Source organism: Triticum aestivum, chromosome 7D, assembly GCF_018294505.1.
Source record: "Triticum aestivum cultivar Chinese Spring chromosome 7D, IWGSC CS RefSeq v2.1, whole genome shotgun sequence".
Classification (NCBI taxonomy): Eukaryota; Viridiplantae; Streptophyta; class Magnoliopsida; order Poales; family Poaceae; genus Triticum; species Triticum aestivum.
Window position 1 is genome coordinate 603,168,224 of NC_057814.1, and position 18,725 is coordinate 603,186,948.

The following is an 18,725-nucleotide window of genomic DNA, read 5'->3' on the forward strand; positions in this document are numbered from 1 at the left end:
GGATTTCCTAATCTTTGATGCCACCTTGCCAGGGAGGGCTTGATGACGGAGTGAACTTGATGATGATGCTTGCGACTAAAGACTCTTGATGTGATGGGGTAAGGCCCTCCAATGCATCTACCGTGATGAATGAGCTCCCTCGTTGCCCGATCCTTTATAAAAAAATAGGTGGGATGAGTCTCAAAGAAAACATTATTGTCGGAAGTTAAACGAGACATAGATGCTAGGTTTTTGTCGGCTTGTGGAACATGAAGGACATCTTTTAGAACTAGATCACACGTTTAAGGCTAGGGGAATTAATAGAAGCTTGAACAATGTGATGAATTTCCATACCTCCACCGCTTGCGGTGTGAATCTGATCGTTGTCGTGGTATCTCTCGCAGAGAGCGAGCTTTTCTAGCTCGTTTGTGACATGGTCCGTGGCACCAGAATCCGCATACCAGACCGTGTCACCATCACCTTCTCCTTGCTCCCGAATCGCAGCAGCTGCATGACGTGCATCAGGTACATAATCCTCATCATACCGGTGCCAGCAGTCAATGACTTCATGGCCCGGTTTCTTGCATAGCTGGCACCTGGTTCGGCGAGAGTTGGAGGAAGAGCCGTGGGCGTTATTGTTGCTGTAGCCGCCACCACGATCATTGTTGCTGTAGCCGCTACCACGATCGCCCGCACCAGAGCAGGCTGGACCCTGGTTGTTGCCACGCCCGCCATAGTCGCCACCGCTGCTGTTGCGGCCGCGCCCCTGGTGACCGCGTCCACGCCCTCGTCCACGGGACGTAGCGTTGGCCGAAGACTGACGCGGATTCATCCCTTGGAGCATACTATGGCAGGCGTCGGAGCTCAGAAGCTGACTGTACAATTCCTGAACTGAGACGGGCTCGAGCCGTGCCGCGAGCGCTGAAACAACGGGGTTGTAGTCGATGTCGAGGCCAGCCAGGATATGGGAGGTGATCTCAGCATCACCGAGCGGTGCACCGGCGCATGCAACTTCATCTGTAAGAGCTTTAATCTTTCCAAGATATTCTGCCATGGTTAGATTACCTTTTTGCACATTGGTGAGAGAAATTCTTGTGTTGATTGCTTGGGCTTGAGTTTGAGCAGCAAACATGGCATGGATATGGCTCCATACCTCGGCCGGTGTCTGAAGCATCACGACCTGTGCAAGGACCTCGCTGGACAGGGACCCCATCAAGTAACCTTGAAGCTGCTGCTGCTGTGCGTACCAGAGGTTGCGGGCGTAGTTGACAACCTGCTCCCCCTTCCCCTCATTGGTGACGGTGAGTGTGGCCGGCGGTACTGGGCTCTTGGCGTCGAGGTAGTGTTCCATCTGTGCGCCCTTAATCTGGGGTAGCACGATGGCCTTCCATAGCAGGAAGTTGCTCCTCGTGAGCTTCTCTAATGGCGATGATCCGAGAGTCATGGTGGAGGTACTACTGGAGGGTGCGAAGGTCGAGGATGATGCGGTGGTGAGCGCACTTGAGGTGCTGGAAAGCGCGGAGGTGGTGGTAGACATGATTTCTCAGAAGCTAGATGCGATCTCCTTCAATCTATGAGGAAGACGCTCTGATGACCATGTAAGATTGATTGGAAGCGTGTCCACCCCGTAGGGCCGCGGTGGTTTATATTGATCGATGGCAAAAGCCTGCCGTGGCGTACAAGCACAGGACGATCGCTAGGATTCATCCAGATACACGACGAAAGCAAGAAAGAGTTCAAACAGAGTTACAGGAGGCGTAGAGTTATAGGAGGCGTAGAGAAGTCTATCTCTACTTTGTCTAACAAAATTATCATCCTTGCCAGGTATAACCAATATGTGTCGGACCTAGGTTTTTGAAAGCTGAATAAAACTGTTGCTTATTGATGATTTGGTGCGGCATACAAGAGTATATAAGAGGGTACAAACCGACTTGGGGTAGGGGTACAAAACTGACTTGGACTAGAAGTCGTATACCATAATGACTACTCTAACATCCCCCCGCAGTATCAACGGCAGGCTCGACGACGTTGAGACTGAAACAGGTATCTTGAAACGGCTTAGTAGGCAGTGCCTTGGTGAAAATGTCAGCAAACTGAGCCGTAGAGGGAACATGAAGCACCCGAACCTGACCAAGAGCAACCTTTTCACGAACAAAATGAATATCAATCTCAATATGCTTTGTGCGTCGGTGTTGAACTGGATTGCTAGTCATGTAGACTGCTGATATGTTGTCACAGTAGACAATAGTGGCCTGCTCAATAGGCCTATGTAGCTCGGAGAGTAACTACCGAATCCAGATTGTATCTGCAACGGCATGTGCCACAGCGCGATACTCAGCCTCGGCCGACGAACGTGAGACTGTAACCTGTCTTTTCGAAGACCAAGAAATCAAATTGTTACCAAGAAAAACACAAAAACCGAAAGTGGACCTTCGAGTGTCAGGACAACCAGCCCAGTCTGCATCAGAGTATGCGGTAAGCGAGTTTGGAGAAGAATTATTGAGGTGGAGACCATGATTGAGAGTTCCTTTTAAATACCGAAGAATGCGTTTAACATGATTGTAGTGAGGAACCCGGGGATGATGCATATAGAGACATGCTTGTTGAACAACAAAAGAGATTTCAGGACGAGTAATGGTGAGATATTGGAGAGCACCTGTTAGGCTACGATAGATAGTAGGATCGGAAAAGGGTTCACCGGTAGCCGAAAGTTTAAAACTAGTATCGACAGGAGTGCGAGATGATTGACAGTCAAGCATACCAGCACGATTAAGAAGATCAAGAATATACTGGCGTTGGGAAAGAAAAAGGCTGGAGGAATCTCGAACAACAGCAATGCCTAAGAAATGATGAAGGAGTCCTAGGTCAGTCATAGAAAATTCAGATCTAAGAAGAGAGACAATATGATCTAAGAACTTTTGAGAGGAGGCGGTAAGAATGATATCATCTACATAGAGAAGTAAATAGGCAGTGTCAGAAGTTTGATGATACACAAAAAGAGAGGTGTCGGAGAGAGATGGAGTGAAGCCTATTGTTTGAATGAAGGAGGAGAAGCGTTGAAACCAAGCTCGTGGGGCCTGTTTAAGACCGTAGAGAGATTTCTGAAGAAGACATACATGAGTTGGAAAGGATGGATTTTCAAAACCCAGAGGTTGCTGGCAGTAGACAGTTTCTTGAAGGGAACCATGGAGGAAAGCATTTTTCACATCAAGTTGGTGAATGGGCCATGAAGAGGAGACAGCAACACTAAGAACGGTGCGAATGGTGCTAGGTTTAACAACAGGAGAGAAGGTTTCTTCGTAATCAATTCCTTGTTGCTGAGAAAAGCCACGACAAACCCACCTGGCTTTATATCGTGAGAGGCTCCCATCAGAGTGGAACTTTTGGCGAAAAATCCATTTGCCAGAAACAATATTTGTATTGGGAGGACGAGGAACAAGTTGCCAGGTGTTGTTTTGAAGTAAAGCATTATATTCTTCTTGCATGGCAAAGTCTTCGCTGAGGCCGACGACGACGATATTGATTAGCTGTGAGTCGCTAACTGTATCGCCGAGTTCGCGGAGCTCATCGCCAATGGTCTTAACGCGCTTGCAGAACAGGTTCACCGGGGCGTCTCCTTGCACCATATTGCGAAGCTCGGTGTGGAGAGCGTTTTTCCGAGCGTCGGTGTTGCTTTGGAAGAGCTGACGGAGGGAGTGCCAGATGTTGGCAGCGGTGGCGCCGTCGTGATCGAGCATGTTGAAGATCTCGGTGGTGATACGGGTGTAGAACCACTGGACGATCGCGAGATCGTCTTTCAACCATTGCAGATCGTCGGGGCGGGGAAGACAGTTGGGGGCAACATGCGAGCGCAGGTTGCAGCGGCCGAGGTGGAGATCGAAGAGATGTCTCCAATGGTAGTAGTTGTGGGCGGCGAGATCAAGAACTATGGGGATGTAGGGGCTGACGTCGGAGATTGTGTCAGCAAGAGATATTGGTGCGGCGAGGATGGGTGCAGGGTAGTTTTGTGGAGCTATGGTGAGGGCCGAGAGAGAAGCGGCCGCGGCGTTGGCAGCCTTGGCGATGAGTGCGGCCCGGCGCTCGAAGTAGCCGGGCGGCGGCGGCGGCGGCGGCAGCGGTGGCGTTGGCGAAGCCATACCCTAAACCCTGGGACCGGTATCTGATACCATGAAAGCTGAATAAAACTGTTGCTTATTAATGATTTGGTGCGGCATACAAGAGTATATAAGAGGGTACAAACCGACTTGGGGTAGGGGTACAAAACTGACTTGGACTAGAAGTCGTATACCATAATGACTACTCTAACAGTTTTCACCCCGGAACTCGAGACCAGGTGCTTGAATAGCACCATCATCGATGTCACTAATGCATTGTCGCCACCACTTTTCTATGATCCCTGCAGCTACGTCCATCATGGACCACCACTACTGCAGAACCATCCCTTTGCGGCAAGTCATTGTCCATTGTTTGCATATCCCCCATGAAGTCATCAACCAACATGAAGTCTGCTTGATGATCTGGCAGAAAAACTTTTTTTGTGTGTGGCTAGACCTTGGTCGATTAAGACTTAACCAAGTCTCAGTCGAGTGACAAAACATATTTAAAAGTAAAAAATGAAAATGAAAAGTTTGCATGAATCTCCATGTAAGATCCCATAAATATATCATCGCCTGAGACTTGGTTAAGTCGAGATTTAGCAATCCCTTTATTTAGATGTCTGATGGAAAAAACTTGACCCGTGTGATGATGAACTTGATGATCTTGATGCAAAAGAATACTTCAGTGCCAACATTCGTGCGATGTGTTGTATGCGCGGCCCATCCTACACAGTCCGACTGTAGTGTCGGGAATGTGCTCTCTCCCGTTCCCGCAATATTGCACCAAGCAAACCACAACGGAACAAAACAAAACGCGAAAAAAAATATAGTTTGTGGTCTTTGGGAGTTTTTACTTATATGCAAATAATAACATTAGATTAGTGATAAAACTAATTCACAATATGGTTATCTATGATCTCTTACTTACAAATGTATCGAAAACTACTGAAAATAATAATAATAATAATGATAAAATAAAATACGAAGATGTAAACTACATTAATTTTTAAGTGAAAAGAATATAAAATTATTTTGACTTCGACCAAACTAACATGTCGCATGCTCTCATATAGCAACCAAATCTGGAAAATGTTGCTCAACCGGAGTTCACGAAATAACATTATCTACCGTGACACAAAAAATACTTAGTACTTATAAATATATTAAATAATGACATTACAGATAATTGTAACTTGAAATAAAAAATATTGGACCTACAAATATATGTAATTAATTTTTGATCAATCATAACTTGGTGAACGGTAGGTAAAAAAAGAACATTTTCAAATAATATATCCAAGTCTGGTCACATTGTATCATCGGCAGAAGGTGGCCATGGTGTACGAAATTCGTGGTCGCAGAAGCCCCACGGAGCTGCATCGCGGTGGTGTCGTATACCATGGCGGCCTCCTCAACGATGTTCAAGGTGTCGAGCTGCATCCGCACGCATTTGTTCGAGTCACGGATCTCAGTCGTGTACTTATCCACGGCCGCCGCCGTACACCATGAAATTTTGGCTACAATGGAGGATTCGACCTCTTGGAGTTCAACTCCACCCATGAATAATATCCTTATGAAGATTCTGATAAATAATATTTTATTTGTTCGGTAATTAAGAATTATATAATTTTTTTCAATAATTAGAATTTATAAAAGTTTCATATTTATAATAAACTCTTCTACTTTTTGATAACTAAGTATGTTTACTAAGAGTGCAATTTGTTTAAACTTAAACAATGGCGAGCCAATTTTTTCCAAAACTCAGACCACATTTTGGTAGATTTGATGTTGATTGCCAAAGTTAGGTCCGTAGTTAGAAATATTTTGCTAAACCATAGTTTGAGAGATACAAAAGGTGAAACAAAATAATATTTCCCCAGTTAACTTATTTCTTTGATAGTCTTTATTTGTATGCATTTAAAATCACTTCAGTTTCTTTTTAAATACCTAGAGGCTTCTCTAGTGCATAATGATCTAACAAATATCGTGAGATGTGTTTATACTGTAACGAGATAGAGAATTACGAAGTGTTTGCGATATGTACAATTAGTTTGTTCTAGAAATATTTTTTCGTTTTTTCTTGGTTCTGTCAACTATCAAATATGCCCATGCCAGGTTAATAAACCAATTGGTACGGCAATGACTATGCATGCTACCCCAAGAGAAAACGCCTCGTAACATCTATATCTATACTACCAATATAAAAAGACTCAAAGGGGCAGATCCAATTAATCTCGGCCATCAAATCATGTCAATCCAACGACCTAGACTGCTTCAATGTCGAGCGCTCAACACGTTTAGCTTGCAATTAATTTCATATCAAATATAGTGCTAACATAATAACACACAAATAATATCCTACTTAATGTCAGCTTCAAGATTTTCATCAAAGTGGCCACTAATCGGCTCAACACGGCTGCAGACCATGTTGTCCGACCATCTCAAACTGCTTTCATGCAAGGAAGAAATATACTCGATGGAGTAGTGATCCTACATGAGACTGTTCATGAGATGCATCGAAAAAACATGAGTGGAGTAGTTCTCAAGATTGATTTTAAAAAGGCCTATGATAAGGTCAAATGGTGCTTCCTTCAACAGGCCCTAAGAATGAAAGGATTCTCCGATAAATGGCGCGAGTGGATCCAAAATTTTGTTACTAGAGGTAGTGTGGCCGTCAAAGTAAATGATGACGTAGGCCATTACTTCCAAACGAAAAAAGGACTACGCCAGGGCGACTCCATGTCCCCAATGTTATTTAACATTGTTGTTGATATGTTGGCGGTTCCGATTGAATGCGCTAAGCAGGATGGTCAGATTGCAGGAGTAGTGCCACACCTAGTGGATGGCGGCCTGTCCATTTTGCAATATGCCGATGATACAATTGTTTTTATGGAACATGACCTACACAAGGCTTAAAACTTGAAACTCTTGCTTTCGGCGTTTGAGCAAATGTCGGGCCTTAAAATCAACTTCCATAAAAGTGAATTGTTCTGCTTTGAAGAAGCCATTGAGGCGGCGGCTGATTATGCCGACCTGTTTGGTTATGCACAAGGCCAATTCCCAATTAAATATTTGGAAATTCCGATTCATTACCGTCGTCTCACAAATGCGGAGTGGAAATATGTAGAGGAGCGTTTAGGGAAACGATTAAGCAGTTGGAAAGGCAAGTTGCTCTTTGTTGGAGGACGACTGGTCTTGATCAACTCTGGTCTCACAAACATGGTTCTCTATTTGCTTTATTTTTTCCAACTCCTAAGAGGGGTCTTGCAAAGACCGGATTATTTCAGATCCTGATTCTTTTGGCAAGGAGACAACAAAAACAAAAAATACAGACCGGCAAAATGGAGCGTGGTTTGTAGGCCTAAGACCAAGGTGGCCTTGGCATTCATGACCTGCAAGTCAAGAATGATGCCTTACTTAGTAAATGGTTGTTCAGACTTCTTACTGAGGATGGTGTTTGGCAAACCCTGTTGCGCAACAAATATCTATGCCAAAAAGCTGTGTCTCGGGCCTATTGGAAACCTGGTGATTCACACTTTTGGGCAGGTCTAATGGCGGCAAATAAACATCTTTTTCGCTTTGGATCTTTAGCGATTAAAGACGGGTCTGAGATTCGTTCCTGGGAGGACATCTGGCTAGGCAATGCCAGTCTCCGGGAACAGTATCTAGCTTTGCACCGCATTGTTCGCGATAAGAATGAAACTGTTGCACAGGTGCTCAGTTCCTTTCCACCAGATATTTCTTTCAGGTAGGATTTGATTGGCCCCCGTCTTGTGTCATGGCAACATCTTTTGTCCCGATTGGATACGATTAATCTGACACAAGAACGAGATGTGTTTTGCTGGAACCTCACTGCATCTGGGTCCTTCACAGTCGACTCGATGTACCGTGCGCTCACGCATTCAGAGGTCCTAGTGGATAATAACAAGAAAATCTAGAGATCAAAGATTCCACTGAAAGTTAAGATCTTCATGTGGTACCTTTGGAAGGGAGTGGTGCTAACCAAAGATAACCTCTCCCGTCGCAACTGGCATGGAAGCAAGAAGTGTGGCTTTGTACTCACGACGAGACAATCAGACACCTCTTTTTCCAGTGCAAGTTTGCATGTTCTACATGGTCAATCATCCAAATAGCGTCTAATCTTTGTCCGCCCACAGATGTTGCCAATATTTTTGGTCACTGGCTGGATGGTATTCCTTATAGATTAAAAACGCTAATAAGGGTGGGAGCGTATGCCTTATTATGGTCGCTGTGGCTATGTAGAAATGGTGTGATTTTAATGGCAAGCACTCTCCTCCTTTGCAGGTTATTTTTCGTTGTACGCAATCGCTTCGTACGTGGTCTATGCTTCACCGACGGAGTTCCAACCGCTGTTCAAGGCAGTGTGTACGCAATTGGAGCGAGTGGCCATGGAGGTTTTTTCCCAACATGGGTGGCAGCATAACCTCCATATCGGCCCATCACATCCTTCAACATAGGCATAGTGACGGTCTTATTTGACTCTACTATTGCCGATATGTCATCTTTTTATTTTCTTTCAGACTATTTGTGTTTGCCAGTGTGCATCCTAACTATGCAGAGACCGGGTGTTACCCATCATGATTTGTATCTTCTTAATGCTATGTTTTGAGTTAATAAAGACGCCCTTTATCGAAAAAACTAATAGTCTTCGATCCGTGCACTCAGAAAAACAATCGCTTTTCCGGATCAATTGATCGCACCCCCAAACAACACACGAGGACGTGGGCTTCTACTATGGCTAGGGCTTGCTTGACGCACCACATGAGAACACGCACGAAGAAGCGGCTGATCTGGCACTTGAACGCAGAGATAGAGCGGGCTGCAGGGGGTTGTATCTTGACGGTGACCATGATCGCAGAGTTGCATCATGGATGAGGATGGCCGCGGCAACTCTTCGACCTAGCTCGGATGCCAATGTTGGAAATTTATCTGTGGACCGTGCCGCTCACAATGCATTACTGAGGTTAGGGGGTAGGGACCTTCTTATACTGTGTTTCCAAAGAGCCCACCTCTTATACAGATAAGATTCCTAGTCTTTTCAACTAGTTTTTCGGGATAGAGTCCAGATCAAATTACCAACCACGGTCATATTTGTCTGTTAACGAATTCTACCAGTTATGTCCCCGGAGCACGTGCCTGTGAGCAACGCGTCATAATAGAGTGTAAATTCCTCTAATTATGTAGACCAACATTAGAGCTGTAATCTAACTATATGATCTAGCTCCTTCCGATTATCACTGTACCCGGGTTATAAATACTCCCTCCGTCCCAAAATTCTTGTCTTAGATTAGTCTAGATACGGATGTATCCAACACTAAAACGTGACTTGGTACATCCGTATTTAGATAAATGTAAGACAAGAATTTTGGGACAAAGGGAGTAGTATATTATATTCCACTGATAATCGACCAGCTTCCTTAAGCATACAACTTAAGTACATTCCAGCAAGTGATAATTCCATCATAATCATGTAAAGTAATTCCATGCATAAATACATGTATAATTCCATAACGAGGTATTCCGAATATTAGTAATTTCTTGTAATTTGAATATAGTTGCAGGACACATAATTCCAACACTCTCTGTTTAGCCTCCACCTCGCTGGGGGGTTTCTGCTTTGGACCTGTAGGACACCGAAGGGCACAGAATCAACCGAGTGGCATATCCCCGCACAACAACATGCCTTGCGGCACTCCGTCGTTGGCAGAGATACTTAGGCGTACATGATGTCAGCATGCCCTTGGTTTCTTCAGTTAGCACTTGATAATTATTCATCACTAAGCCGCGTATCTAGCGGTCAGTTGTTGGTATTTGCTCTAGAGGGAGGCCTACCTTCTAATCAAAAAGACAACAAAAGATAATGTTTGCACTTGGGTTTTGCCTCGAGGGCACAACAAGGCACATACGTGGTTTATAAATCATAGATGACCCAAGCTGACTTTGAAGGGTTTCTCTCTCTAGATCCGATGGTTGACTTCAACTGGGAAATTCAAACTTTAAACTATAGACGACGACTTGACAAGGAGGGATGAAGGTACAATGATGGCAGTCACACATCTCATGTAGCTATTCGGTCGCGGAAAACTGGTGGCGGTAAGACATAAGTGAAGCCTATGGAGCAATCAGTCTCAAGCTCTGGGGTGAAAGCCAAGGTCTGATCTGAGTTGGTTATACTTGACATGACAATTTATTTGTGTCGTTACCCTGTTGAAGGCATTGCTCGAATATGCTCGGGCTAGTTTTCTGGGTGAGAGTTTAGATTCTAGCCTTGGATGATTGGATCCGGTGACAGTTTCTGGGTGAAATCTCGTCATCTATGTGGTGTCATCAGATGGTTGGTGCAGATATGATCAATGATGTAGTTTTCGATCGCGGATCTAATCGCTTTGTGGTTTGTTTTCCTCACCTGCACATAGCATTTGTCTTATATGGCTTTGGTATTTTCCGATGTGTATTTTGTGGGCGCGCGTTGGTGTTGGCTATATGCATCTTCGTTGTGTAGAGCTCAGGTGTGAGCCTACTGTATTTGTATCCTCTTGATACGTCATCTTGAGCCAATAAATCCACCCTTTATACAAGGAAAAAAAGATCATCAAGAGTCATTCTTTGATGCACATGTTTAACGGCGATAATGCCCATGATTGGCCAAAATTTGCAAGAAAATGGACTACCGTTGTGACGCCCGGATAATTAAGCTACAGTGATTCTCCGCTAATGATGCACGTCACTTCGATTACTGTTGCTAATCTCGCGTTAGTTCAAAACCGATTCAAATTCAAAATTAAATTAAAAGCAAACATAAAAAATTCAAACTTTAAAACTAAAATGTTCGGGCCATGCCAAATAATGCATAGGTGATTATGGTGGTGAAACCAATTTTTTTTATGAAATGCTTAACTGCACTAAAATGATTTAAATAGTAGCAAACCTAATTATTTAAATGCCTTTACTAATTAGTAAAATATCAAAATAAATTATTTGGGGACTAGACTTTTTGTGACAGTGGACTAAATTGAAGAACTAAATGCTAAGTATATATTTTACAAAAACTAAAATAAAAGGAAATAAAACAAAAGGAACAAAAGAAAGGAAAAGACCCCTGGCGAACTGGGCCAGACGGCCCAGCAGGACAGTCAATTAACCAGGCGGCCCAACCGGCCCCACTCCCCTATAACCCCCTGAAACCCTAGCCGTTATCCCTCTCCTCCCCACTCTCCCCACGCTCCTCCCCTTTTCTCGATCTGGATCGGGGCGCTCGGGCCCCGACCCCGCGCCAGTCGCCGACGCCGGAGGCCACCTCACCGGAGCCTCTCCACCTCGACCACGCCGTTCTCGTCCTCATCCCCGAACGGCCTCCACGAGCCCGCGTCGCCGACACGCCGAACCGCCGCCTCGACCTCCCCCATCCTCGACCACCCCTCGCCGGCCGCTGCTTCCTCGTCCTCGTCGTCACCGTCGCCACCGCCGTCTCGAGCTCACTCTCGCACACCTGCAGGGCCCAGTGAGCAACCGCCCCATCCCTTTCTCCTCTGCGCCTCTCGTCGCGTCACTCCCCCATCGCCACTCCCCGTCCGGTCTCGTCACCGACCGTGGTCACCTCGCGCTGGCCGCGCCCAGCGTGCGCGCCCGGCCCCGTGACCTGCGCGCCCGCGCCTCGCCAGCTCCACTGCGGCCCTCCGCTCCCGGGCTGAGCTCCGACCGCCCCCGAGCCCCGCTGCAGCTGCTCGTCAGCGAACGTCGTAGACCGGCCCCCGCTTCTGCTCGCCCCTGCGTCGCCGCGCCCGCGTCGGCCTCCACCCCCTCCACGCCCGCAGCTGGGCGCCCGCGCCCTCCATTCTGCTGCCTGCTGCCGCCTACCTCGCCGGCCTCCCCTTCCATGCCCTGTCGCCGCCCAGGCCTGCGCCCGCCGTGCCTGCCGCCCCCCCGCCGTCGCCAAACGCTCCGGCGCCCGGCATCGGACGCCCGCGCCAGCACCCTGGGGCTCCATCGCCTGTTCGGGCTGTGCCCTGCACCCGACGCCCGCTAGGCCTCTGTGCCACTGGACAGCGGGCCCCCACCCCCAGAACGATTTTAAATAAAAAATAAAAATGAATTAATAAAATAATCAATTAATTAGTAAATTAATTAAGTTAAGTAATCTTGTTTAATTAATCTAATTAACTAGTTAGGTTAATTAAACAGTAATTAGATTAGCTAAATCCTAATAAATCTAAACAGAGTATGACAGGTGGGTCACACTGAACCCACACGTCAGTTTGACTAGTCAACACCTCTGTTGACGGCTGACGTCATGATGACGTCAGCACGCACTATTCTGGATAATATTGAATTAAATTAATTAAATAAATTCTAAAAATGATTTAAAACTTTAGAAAATCATATACAATAAACTGTAGCTCAGATGAAAATACTTTCTACATGAAAGTTGCTCAGAACGACGAGACGAATCCGGATACGGAGCCCGTTCGTCCGCCACACACCCCTAGCATATCGAACATGCAAGTTTCCCCCTCCGGTTCATCTATCCGAAAACGCGAAACACCGGGGATACTTTCCCGGATGTTTCCCCCCTTCGCCGGTATCACCTCTTACCGCGTTAGGGCACACCTAACACCGTTGTTTGCTTTGTCATGCATCGTTATGCATCTGTTTGCATTGTATTCATTGTTTCTTCCCCCTCTTCTCTCCGGTAGACTACGAGACCGACGCCGCTGCTCGTGCCCCGACCGACTACGCTGTTGAGGACCCCTCCTTCTTGCCAGAGCAACCAGGCAAGCCCCCCCCCCTTGATCACCAGATATCGCCTATTCTTCTCTATACTCTTGCATTAGAGTAGTGTAGCATGTTACTGCTTTCCGTTAATCCTATTCTGCTGCATAGCCTGTCTTTGCCACTACTGTTGTTACCTTTACCTGCAATCCTACATGATTAGTATAGGATGCTAGTTTTCCATCAGTGGCCCTACATTCTTGTCCGTCTGCTGTGCTATACTATCGGGCTGTGATCACTTGGGAGGTGATCACGGGTTTATACTATATACTTTATAAATTATACATGTGGTGACTAAAGTCGGGCCGGCTCGTGGAGCACCCGCGAGTGATTCACGGATTGGGGGCTGAAAGGACCTTGTCCCGACGGCCCTCTGGGTGGATCTTTGTGGCGGAGCGACAGGGCAGGTTGAGACTGCCTAGGTGAGAGGTGCGCCTGGCCCTGGTCGGTGTCCGTGGTTACATCAATTAACACGCTTAACAAGATCTTGGTATTTGATCTGAGTCTGGCCATTTGGTCTATACGCACTAACCAACTACGCGGGAACAGTTATGGGCACTCGACGTCGTGGTATCAGCCGAAGCCTTCGTGACATCAGCGACTGAGCGGCGCGCGCCAGGTTGGACCGCGTAACACAACTTCCTTTGAAATGGAGGTTGCTAGGTCTGCTCTCCGGCCGCGTACGCAACGTGCAGGTGTGCAATGGGCGATGGGCCCAGACCCCTGCGCGCATAGATTTAGACCGGCGTGCTGACCTCTCTGTTGTGCCTAGGTGGGGCTGCGACGTGTTGATCTTCCGCGGCCGGGCATGACCCAGAAAAGTGTGTCCGGCCAAATGGGATTGAGCGTGTTGGGTTATGTGGTGCACCCCTGCACAGAAGTTTATCTATTCGAATAGCCGTGTCCCTCGCTAAAAGGACGACCCGGAGTTGTACCTTGACCTTATGACAACTAGAACCGGATACTTAATAAAACACACCCTTCCAAGTGCCAGATATAACCCGGTGATCGCTCTCTAACAGGGCGACGAGGAGGGGATCGCCGGGTAGGATTATGCTATACGATGCTACTTGGTGAACTTACCATCTACTCTCTCCTACATGCTGCAAGATGGAGGTGGCCAGAAGCGTAGTCTTCGACAGGATTAGCTATCCCCCTCTTATTCTGGCATTCTGCAGTTCTGTCCACCGATATGGCCCTTTACACATATACCCATGCATATGTAGTGTAGCTCCTTGCTTGCGAGTACTTTGGATGAGTACTCACGGTTGCTTTTCTCCCTCTTTTCCCCCTTTCCCTTCTACCTGGTTGTCGCAACCAGATGCTGGAGCCCAGGAGCCAGACGCCACCGTCGACGACGACTCCTACTACACCGGAGGTGCCTACTACTACGTGCAGGCCGCTGACGACGACCAGGAGTAGTTTAGGAGGATCCCAGGCAGGAGGCCTGCGCCTCTTTCGATCTGTATCCCAGTTTGTGCTAGCCTTCTTAAGGCAAACTTGTTTAACTTATGTCTGTACTCAGATATTGTTGCTTCCGCTGACTCGTCTATGATCGAGCACTTGTATTCGAGCCCTCGAGGCCCCTGGCTTGTATTATGATGCTTGTATGACTTATTTTATTTTTAGAGTTGTGTTGTGATATCTTCCCGTGAGTCCCTGATCTTGATCGTACACGTTTGCGTGTATGATTAGTGTACGATTGAATCGGGGGCGTCACAAGTTGGTATCAGAGCCGACTGCCTGTAGGAATCCCCCTTCCACACTCCTTGGCCGAAGTCGAGTCTAGTCATTACAAAACTTTTACTAACATGGCTGTGTGTCTTACGGGCCCACGTCGCCATTGGGTGGTATTAGGATCTTTTATTCCTCGACCTATACTCTGGGACTCTGATCTCTTTTCTATTCGGGTTAAATGATTTTTACTAACGCCGACTCTAGGTTCTCGTAACTACTTCCACCCGGAGAGCCCCTTACTCCAGATGATTACTTGGTGCACCGAAGAATTTCGAAGATACTCTCCGATGTTCTCTCGAGACTTTGTGCCCGTTGCTTTTTCAATTCCCTATCATCGATATATCCCTATGGATAAATACATACACTTGCCGTTCATACCTTCAGTCGAAGTTGCTCTTGTTATTCCTAGATACCACGGAAAATTTGCCAATATCTCGAGAATCCTTTGTGCCTACTGTTAGCTCCTTTCAGCGTGAATACACCTGCAAATAATTCCTCACACTTATCAAGGATTCGTTCATCCCCAGTTGATCACGTGTTTCACAAAATTCTTTGAAATACTATTCGGTCTCCCGAAAATCCTCAGCAGCCTATTGCTCTTGAAATTCTTGCTTGCTTGCATTATGGTTAATTCCATAAGTCTCGTAATCTTATTGACTTCCCTTGTCATTTTCATTTTGAGTCCGTTGATTCAATATGTTGCGAATGCCCGCAATCCTCAGTCAGATCCTAGAATTCATCCTTCCGGCTCAGACGTCATTTTAAGCATGAGCTTGTTCTCGACCAATCTATTTGCCGTCAATTTTACCCTTCGGTCTATTGAACTTATCCACCCTTGATCAGAGCGTCTGCTTCCGATCCTTCGATTTGGAATCATAATTCCTTTGCATTTAAGCTCTGAATTATTCCGATGATTTCATAACTTGTTGCATTTGCATTCTTTCCTCTTCTGGTTGAGTACCGATACTCATATCAAATCCTTTGTGGACCATCAAGTCCTTTGTTGGATTGTTATCCGACAGTGTCCTTCATATTTAATCACTGTGGAAGTTCTTTCCATGATACATAATACCATTTGTAAATCATATTCTTTGATTTGGCCAACCATGCTCTGCTTTCGAGCTGGTGGTATTTACTATTGAAGCTTGTGGTATATGTTTCCATGATACCCTGATGGGTTGAACCTTTGCCTTCCTTAATATGTGTGAACTCGGAAGTTTTCACGAGTCATACTCATCTGGTATTTCACCAGGTAAAACTTTCAACACTAATGCCTTTATCAAAGCGAGAAGTGAATGGAAGGTTATACATTGAAGAAGTGGGAGTCGACCTTGAACCTTGCGTTCATGCCCATGGACACGATGTATAACTTATCATGGAAGCTTCCCGTAAAAATAATTACCCCCTTGTTATAAGTTCATCTTGTATCCGTGGTTCGATCATTTATGATCGTGGTTTCCGACCATGTTCTCCTTTAAATACCATTTCTCGTGCAAGTTTAAGCACTTGTCTTCTGCAGAGTAATACCCTAGTCCAACCTCTACTTTGATTTGTCGTCGAGTATTACCCCCTGGTATCTCAAGATTATCACAGAACTGCATAACTTCGTATGAGTTCTTCATCAAGTGCTACATTCTCATTGATTCCAATTTTTCACGGGCTCTGAGTTATTTAACACTCAAAGACACCGATAACTGACTCGAGTCCGCATCGCGATTAAGCAACTCTTGGTAAACTTCATTACTTACGAGTTTGAACTCAATCACGTCATTCCTAGCCTGTTTGGCTATATCCTTGTCGTGTCGATTTTAACTGTGCTACCTGGTCCTCTTCCCAGAGCACAATTTTTGACGATGAGCTAAGCTTACGTCGATCTTTCCTCATCTTATCATTTCGCTTTGGACAGCAATCTTGCTTGGGAGTTTGTGTCGTACCCTTGGTTCCATTAACCTTTCGCTTCATCATTCCTTTGACTTGATGTCATCGCCGGTCTATTACATCTTCGTGGAGCCTCTCGACAAAATTTGTCGTGATCATCATCAACATCTTGACTCCTTCCTGGATATCAATTGAATTCATGATGAGAAATACCATCCTTGCCCTCGATGAATTTTATTATCATCGACCACTTTATTGCCTTCCCACCAACACAGCTTGTTCGTGTTTGGTGTTATACCTTGAGTTCCCTGCCATCCAGCAATTGTTCTTCTTTACTCGGAACATTACCATCTCTTATGTCATCAATGTTGTGAGAATTACACCACCTCTTAAGAATATGTGATACAGTTACCATCACCATTCTTTTCTTGGTCCCCGTGTTGAGTGAAATATGTTGTGCAAATTTAATATCTCTAGCAACCCTATTGCTTCAGAGTTATTGGACAATAATTCCAATTTCGTGTGTTGGGTTGCTCAATCGCCATTCCGACGTTGGGCGTGCAACCCAACCCATATTTCGAGTGCACCTTTCAACCCATGTTTAATTGTGTATGTTTTCCTCCAGCATACATCATTAAGTCATTTGATCTGGCTAATGTTATCTCCTTGTTCACATAGTTGTGGAAATCCATCCTTTTTCGAAATGTCAATGGATTGTCGCTGAGTCAATCAGTCACCTCCTCACCTCTCCTTGATTTAATGATGAACTCTTGTTTCGGAACTCGCTTCCATGGTTTAATTCCCGAGAATCATACAATGTCACCTCGACAATTTGTGTTGCACCTTTCTTCTCAGGCATCCTGAGTCTAAGGTATCTTGACACCAATCAGATCTGAATCTCGGTCAGATATGATGGTTGGAACATATTTTCAAGAGTTATAACATTGGTCCCTATATGCCCCGGTAAGGTGATGTCATGCCTAGCACGCCTGACCAGAGGACCTAGTGTTATAGTTTCCTTTTTAACAAGGTTAATCATTTTTCCATGAGGAAATTGAATGCCTTGTTTAATAAGTTTATCCTGATGGATCCTTTGTGTATCCAAAGTCTGATTTTTGCTTGAAGACCATGTCAATGCTATCCCGAAGCATGTCTGTGGTACTCCGATTTTCAATAAGAGCATTTGAAGCACAATGCTAAATTCTCTTTATCAATTATCCAAACACCGCTGTATGGGTAATGTCATGAACTTCCTCTCCCCTTAACTAAAGGGTTTTCTACATTATATCCTGTCATGGATATCATGCTCTGCTTGTCCTTGGGAAGGGTATGCCCTTGAAATATGTGTTTAAACACATTTTCCTTTCCATTGTTCTGTTTAATCTAATAATCATATTTTCCTTTCCATTGTTTGGCTTAACCTTTCTTGTGATCTATATGATCTAAGCAGTAATATTCTTCTGCTTAGGTAAACATCTCGGTGTACAATTCTGTCAGCAAAACCCTGTTACTATAGTTGATGACATTCCGGTAACCACCGATGGACGAGAACCTTGCCTATTGGTCCGCCTCGTTCAACGATCAGGAGAATGGTTCTCTTCGTCCCTTGCCCTTGGTACCAACGTTGTTACCAACATAACTGACAGGCTATTCTCCGACCTATCTTGCTATCATGACCATGCAAGATGTCAGTGCCCTTTCTACTTTTAAACCACATGGTGGGCCCATAACCCACAGTTCCACAGGATCGAAACCCGACTCTCCTGTACCCCCTGTTTCCAAAGTTATTCCTCACGCACGACTTTGTATGTAATTCACGAGCCACCTTTTGAGAGATCACCAATTCTGGTATCCGAAACAATACTTATGCCCATTGCTCTGAACCCCTTTCACACTCTATTTCAGGCAACAAATGATTGCCTATCCGCTTGAAACTTCTTATTGCACCTTCCTACCTTGCTCTCGATATTTTCTTAAGTTTCAATTCGAGAGTTACTTTCGGCCACCTTCCCCGATGTTATCGACCAGATAGTCAACCTTGCAGAGATAGGTTCTTCCGGAATACCCACACGTTATTCTTTCATAAGTACGATGGAGTTCCTGAAGAAAGGATGCCGACTTCATCATGATGACCTGAAGCAGAGAAATGAAGACATCAATGTAATGGGTTGACCTCTCCGAGATGAGCAACAAGAATGAGAAGATCCGTTAGAATTTCGTAACCAAATCTTTCCCCCTTACTCC

General features: G+C 45.5%; 1 pseudogene; it reads right to left on the reverse strand.

The window, feature by feature from the left end:
• Nucleotides 1-834: 834 nt before the first annotated feature.
• On the reverse strand, nucleotides 835-973 carry LOC123171709 (uncharacterized; annotated as a pseudogene).
• Nucleotides 974-18,725: the final 17,752 nt, after the last annotated feature.